The sequence below is a fragment of the Oncorhynchus kisutch genome, unplaced genomic scaffold, assembly GCF_002021735.2.
Source record: "Oncorhynchus kisutch isolate 150728-3 unplaced genomic scaffold, Okis_V2 Okis02a-Okis13b_hom, whole genome shotgun sequence".
NCBI lineage: Eukaryota > Metazoa > Chordata > Actinopteri > Salmoniformes > Salmonidae > Oncorhynchus > Oncorhynchus kisutch.
In genome coordinates, this window is record NW_022261979.1 from 15,459,434 (window position 1) to 15,467,401 (window position 7,968).

Below are 7,968 nucleotides of genomic sequence, written 5' to 3' on the forward strand. Positions count from 1 at the left end.
AGGTATTCCTCTTGTCCAGATGGGTTAGGCCAGTGTGCAGTGTGGTTGAGATTGCATCGTCTGTGGACCTATTTGGGCGGAAAGCAAATTGGAGTGAGTCTAGGGTGTCAGGTAGGGTGGAGGTAATATGGTCCTTGACTAGTCTCTCAAAGCACTTCATGATGACGGAAGTGAGTGCTACGGGCGGTAGTCGTTTAGCTCAGTTACCTTAGCTTTCTTGGGAACAGGAACAATGGTGGCCCTCTTGAAGCATGTGGGAACAGCAGACTGGTATAGGGATTGATTGAATATGTCCGTAAACACACCGGCCAGCTGGTCTGCGCATGCTCTGAGGGCGCGGCTGGGGATGCCGTCTGGGCCTGCAGCCTTGCGAGGGTTAACACGTTTAAACGTCTTACTCACCTCGGCTGCAGTGAAGGAGAGTCCGCATGTTTTCGTTGCAGGCCGTGTCAGTGGCACTGTATTGTCCTCAAAGCGGGCAAAAAAGTTATTTAGTCTGCCTGGGAGCAAGACATCCTGGTCCGTGACTGGGCTGGATTTCTTCTTGTAGTCCGTGATTGACTGTAGACCCTGCCACATGCCTCTTGTGTCTGAGCCGTTGAATTGAGATTCTACTTTGTCTCTGTACTGACGCTTAGCTTGTTTGATAGCCTTGCGGAGGGAATAGCTGCACTGTTTGTATTCGGTAATGTTACCAGTCACCTTGCCCTGATTAAAAGCAGTAGTTGGCGCTTTCAGTTTCACTCGAATGCTGCCATCAATCCACGGTTTCTGGTTAGGGAATGTTTAAATCGTTGCTATGGGAACGACATCTTCAACGCACTTTCTAATGAACTCGCACACAGAATCAGCGTATTCGTCAATATTGTTATCTGACGCAATACGAAACATATCCCAGTCCACGTGATGGAAGCAGTCTTGGAGTGTGGAGTCAGCTTGGTCGGACCAGCGTTGGACAGACCTCAGTGTGGGAGCCTCTTGTTTAGTTTCTGTCTGTAGGCAGGGATCAACAAAATGGAGTCGTGGTCAGCTTTTCCGAAAGGAGGGCGGGGCAGGGCCTTATATGCGTCGCGGAAGTTAGAGTAACAATGATCCAAGGTTTTTCCACCCCTGGTTGCGCAATCGATATGCTGATAAAATTTAGGGAGTCTTGTTTTCAGATTAGCCTTGTTAAAATCCCCAGCTACAATGAATGCAGCCTCCGGATAAATGGATTCCAGTTTGCAAAGAGTCAAATAAAGTTCGTTCAGAGCCATCGATGTGTCTGCTTGGGGGGGGATATATACGGCTGTGATTATAATCGAAGAGAATTCTCTTGGTAGATAATGCGGTCTACATTTGATTGTGAGGAATTCTAAATCAGGTGAACAGAAGGATTTGAGTTCCTGTATGTTTCTTTCATCACACCATGTCTCGTTAGCCATAAGGCATACGCCCCCGCCCCTCTTCTTACCAGAAAGATGTTTGTTTCTGTCGGCGCGATGCGTGGAGAAACCCGCTGGCTGCACCGCCTCCGATAGCGTCTCTCCAGTGAGCCATGTTTCCGTGAAGCAAAGAACGTTACAGTCTCTGATGTCCCTCTGGAATGCTACCCTTGCTCGGATTTCATCAACCTTGTTGTCAAGAGACTGGACATTGGCGAGAAGAATGCTAGGGAGTGGTGCACGATGTGCCCGTCTCCGGAGTCTGACCAGAAGACCGCCTTGTTTCCCTCTTTTTCGGAGTAGTTTTTTTGGGTCGCTGCATGGGATCCATTCCGTTGTCCTGTTTGAAAGGCAGAACACAGGATCCGCGTTGCGAAAAACATATTCTTGGTCGTACTGATGGTGAGTTGACGCTGATCTTATATTCAGTAGTTCTTCTCGACTGTATGTAATGAAACCTAGGATGACCTGGGGTACCAATGTAAGAAATAACACGTAAAAAAACAAAAAACTGCATAGTTTCCTAGGAACGCGAAGCGAGGCGGCCATCTCTGTCGGCGCCGGAAGTTGAACTGGGCAGACGTTTCCATGACGTTCAGTATGTGTTGAACTGTTCAGACGTTTCCATGACGTTCAGTATGTGTGGAACTGTTCAGACGTTTCCATGACGTTCAGTATGTGTTGAACTGTTCAGACGTTTCCATGACGTTCAGTATGTGTTCATAAAGGACAGCATACAAAGACAACACCAATATCAAAGTGTTCTTTCTTGTTCAACCTACAATTTGATTCCAACGAGATGCAGACGTCATTCTGAACAGTGGATTGGAATCTGCCTATAAGGAAGTATCCTGTTTCAGATGTTTCTTCACCCCCAAACAGCAGAAAACAGAGCGTGGAAATCTGCTTTCAGATGATATCATTCACACTTTCATTTATCAACACAGTTAATTGAATTTTAAGGAAGGGATTTCTCACAGAAAGATTTTAGTACACAGAAATATGTATTTAAAATGTCACGCTTTGATAGTGGTTTCAGGATAAACATATAGATAGAATCAGAAACAGACACCAAGACAAATGTCCTTTTAATGAGCCGCACGCTTTAATCTCTTATCACTTTGTGATTCCAGCTCTGCAGTTTATGTGGGCTACTGATGTGTTTCTATGGACTATTGATGTGTTTTTATGGACTATTGATTGTGGTTGAAACCTGCTGTTTTCATGTCGTTACATATATTCTCCCCAGGCTTTCTTCAGTCTCACTCCAAACAGTGATATTACCTTGATCAGATTCACGCTTTTTGAATTGCCTGGAGCTCCTCATTGGTTATAGACATGGAAATATTTTAAAAAGCCAACCTTTTCATCAAAAAGAGAAAATCTACCTTCAGAGACTTGCCCTTGTTGGAGGCATTCATCCATGGACCTGACAGAGAAACGTCAAGAAGATTTGGCTGGAATGTTTTGTAGGGAGTTGAAGGCACTAATGATCCTTTCAATTTAATGTGGTCAAATCATGATTGTGGAATTCAACGTGATCAAATCATGATTATGGGATTCAACATGGTCAAATCATGATTGTGGAATTCAACGTGATCAAATCATGATTATGGGATTCAACATGGTCAAATCATGATTATGGAATTCAACATGATTACATCATGATTATCAGATTCAACATTATTATTCATGATGATAGAATTCAACACTATAAATCATGATGATAGGATTTAACATTATAAATCATGATGATGAGATTCAACTATAAATCATGATGATGAAATTCAAAATGATCAAACCATGATTATAGGATTCAATGTGATCAAATCATGATTGTGGAATTCAACGTGATCAAATTATGATTATAGGATTCAACATAGTCAAATCGTTATGATGGAATTCAACGTGATCAAATCATAATTATAGGATTAAACATGATCAAATCATGACAAGGGGATTCAACAAAAAAGATAATGAGGATTGGATTCAACATGATTAAATCATGATTATCGGATTCAACATGATCAATTCATGATTATAGACTTGAACATTATAAAAATTGATGATGGGATACAACATGATCAAACCATGACTATGGGATACAACATGATCAAACCATGACTATGGGATTCAACATTATAAATCATGACTATGGGATTCAACATTATACATCATGATTATGGGATTCAACATTATAAATCATGATTATGGGATTCAACATTATAAATCATGATTATGGGATTCAACATTATAAATCATGATTATGGGATTCAACATTATAAATCATGATTATGGGATTCAACATTATAAATCATGATTATGGGATTCAACAGGATCAAATCATGATTATGGGATTCAACATTATAAATCATGATTATGGGATTCAACATGATAAATCATGATGATAGAATTCAACACTATAAATCATGATGATAGAATTCAACACTATAAATCATGATGATGGGATTTAACATTATAAATCATGATTATGGGATTCAACATGATAAATCATGATGATGGGATTTAAAACTTGTTGTGGATAGGGGGCAGTATTTTCACTTTGGATGAATTGCGTGCCCATAGTGAACTGCATCCTACTCTGTCCTAGATTGCTAATATATGCATATTATTATTACTATTGGATAGAAAACACTTTCTAAAACTGTTTGAATGATGTCTGTGAGTATAACAGAACTCATAGGGCAGGCAATCTTCCAAACAAGTAGTGAAATTCTGAAAGTTGGGGCAACGTTGACGTCATCGGCCCCTCCTTTCCCAACAAGATATGGATCTGGAAGCACTTCCTACCCCTTCCACTAGATATCCTCATTCAGTAGAAAGTGTAATGGAGCATTTGCTGTGAACTTTGACCTAATGGGAGGGGAAATAGTCAGTGTCGCGACAGAATGCCATTTTGCTGTGGCGCATTTCTCTGTGGGTGCTACGGCTGTTCCATTCGGCCCCAGATGAAAACGTATGATCTGGTTGGAACGTTATTGGATATATATGATAATAACATCCTGAAGATTGATTCTCTACTTAGTTTGACCAGTTTATTCGACCTGGAATATATATTTTGGAAGTTTTCGTGCGAGGTATCTTGGACCAGCAGTCAGTTTTTGGGCACGTGAGCTGAAAGTGATAGCAAATGCAGCTACTTGGACACTAGTATTGGACATTATGGAACAAAACAACGATTTATTGTGGAACTAGGACTCCTTGCACTACATTCTGATGAAAGATCATCAAAGGTAAGGAAACATTTATGTTGTAATGTCATATAGTTCCCTGAGGGTAACTCCTTGCCCCAACAGGTTTTAACATTACAAATCATGATAATGGAATTCAACATTATAAATCATCAAGCAACAAGCAACCAACAATGCAGTTTTAAGAAAATACCTTCAAAAAAAGTAAGAGATAAGAGGAGCACATTTTTTATACTTAACTAGGCCAGTCAATCAAGAACAAATTCTTATTTACAATGACAGCCTAGGAACAGTGGTTTAACTGCCTTGTTTACCATGTCAGCTCGGATATTCGATGGAGCAACCTTTTGGTTATTGGCCCAACACTCTAAAACCGAGGCTACCTGCCTCACCAAATAATTAAAAGGCAGCAGTAAATAACAATAGTGGGGCTATATACAGGGTATTACGGTACAGAGTCAATGTGGAGGCTATATACAGGGTATTACGGTACAGAGTCAATGTGGAGGCTATATACAGGGTATTACGGTACAGAGTCAATGTGGAGGCTATATACAGGGTATTACGGTACAGAGTCAATGTGGAGGCTATATACAGGGTATTACTGTACAGAGTCAATGTGGAGGCTATATACAGGGTATTACTGTACAGAGTCAATGTGGAGGCTATATACAGGGTGTTACGGTACAGAGTCAATGTGGAGGCTATATACAGGGTATTACGGTACAGAGTCAATGTGGAGGCTATATACAGGGTATTACGGTACAGAGTCAATGTGGAGGCTATATACAGGGTATTACGGTACAGAGTCAATGTGGAGGCTATATACAGGGTATTACTGTACAGAGTCAATGTGGAGGCTATATACAGGGTATTACGGTACAGAGTCAATGTGGAGGCTATATGCAGGGGGTACCGGTACAGAGTCAATGTGGAGGCTATATACAGGGTATTACGGTACAGAGTCAATGTGGAGGCTATATACAGGGTATTACTGTACAGAGTCAATGTGGAGGCTATATACAGGGTATTACGGTACAGAGTCAATGTGGAGGCTATATACAGGGTATTACGGTACAGAGTCAACGTGGAGGCTATATACAGGGTATTACTGTACAGAGTCAATGTGGAGGCTATATACAGGGTATTACGGTACAGAGTCAATGTGGAGGCTATATACAGGGTATTACGGTACAGAGTCAATGTGGAGGCTATATGCAGGGGGTACCGGTACAGAGTCAATGTGGAGGCTATATACAGGGGGTACCGGTACAGAGTCAATGTGGAGGCTATATGCAGGGGGTACCGGTACAGAGTCAATGTGGAGGCTATATACAGGGTATTACGGTACAGAGTCAATGTGGAGGCTATATGCAGGGGGTACCGGTACAGAGTCAATGTGGAGGCTATATACAGGGTATTACGGTACAGAGTCAATGTGGAGGCTATATACAGGGTATTACTGTACAGAGTCAATGTGGAGGCTATATACAGGGTATTACGGTACAGAGTCAATGTGGAGGCTATATACAGGGTATTACGGTACAGAGTCAACGTGGAGGCTATATACAGGGTATTACTGTACAGAGTCAATGTGGAGGCTATATACAGGGTATTACGGTACAGAGTCAATGTGGAGGCTATATACAGGGTATTACGGTACAGAGTCAATGTGGAGGCTATATACAGGGTATTACGGTACAGAGTCAATGTGGAGTCTATATACAGGGTATTACGGTACAGAGTCAACGTGGAGGCTATATACAGGGTATTACGGTACAGAGTCAATGTGGAGGCTATATACAGGGTATTACGGTACAGAGTCAATGTGGAGGCTATATACAGGGTATTACGGTACAGAGTCAATGTGGAGGCTATATACAGGGTATTACGGTACAGAGTCAATGTGGAGGCTATATACAGGGTATTACGGTACAGAGTCAATGTGGAGGCTATATACAGGGTATTACGGTACAGAGTAAATGGGGAGGCTATATACAGGGTATTATGGTACAGAGTCAATGTGGAGGCTATATACAGGGTATTACGGTACAGAGTCAATGTGGGGGCTATATACAGGGTATTACGGTACAGAGTAAATGGGGAGGCTATATACAGGGTATTACGGTACAGAGTCAATGTGGAGGCTATATACAGGGTATTACGGTACAGAGTCAATGTGGAGGCTATATACAGGGTATTACGGTACAGAGTCAATGTGGAGGCTATATACAGGGTATTACGGTACAGAGTCAATGTGGAGGCTATATGCAGGGGGTACCGGTACAGAGTCAATGTGGAGGCTATATACAGGGTATTACGGTACAGAGTCAATGTGGAGGCTATATACAGGGTATTACGGTACAGAGTCAATGTGGAGGCTATATACAGGGTATTACGGTACAGAGTCAATGTGGAGGCTATATACAGGGTATTACGGTACAGAGTCAATGTGAAGGCTATATACAGGGTATTACGGTACAGAGTCAATGTGGAGGCTATATACAGGGTGTTACGGTACAGAGTCAATGTGGAGGCTATATACAGGGTATTACGGTACAGAGTCAATGTGGAGGCTATATACAGGGTATTACGGTACAGATTCAATGTGGAGGCTATATACAGGGTGTTACGGTACAGAGTCAATGTGGAGGCTATATACAGGGTATTACGGTACAGAGTCAATGTGGAGGCTATATACAGGGTATTACGGTACAGAGCCAATGTGAAGGCTATATACAGGGGGTACTGGTACAGAGTCAATGTGGAGTCTATATACAGGGTATTACGGTACAGAGTCAATGTGGAGGCTCTATACAGGGTGTTACGGTACAGAGTCAATGTGGAGGCTATATACAGGGTATTACTGTACAGAGTCAATGTGGAGGCTATATACAGGGTATTACGGTACAGAGTCAATGTGGGGGCTATATACAGGGTATTACGGTACAGAGTCAATGTGGAGGCTATATACGGGGTATTACTGTACAGAGTCAATGTGGAGGCTATATACAGGGTATTACGGTACAGAGTCAATGTGGGGGCTCTTTACAGGGGGTACCGTTACAGAGTCAATGTGGAGGCTATATACAGGGTATTACAGTACAGGGTCAATGTGGGGGCTATATACAGGGGGAACCGGTACAAAGTCAATGTTTGGGGGCACCGGTGTGGAGGTAATTGAGTTTATATATTTTTTATTTCACCTTTATTTAACCAGGTAGGCCAGTTGAGAACAAGTTCTCATTTGCAACTGCGACCTGGCCAAGATAAAGCATAGCAGTGTGAAAAGACAACACAGAGTTACACATGGAGTAAACAAGTCAATAACA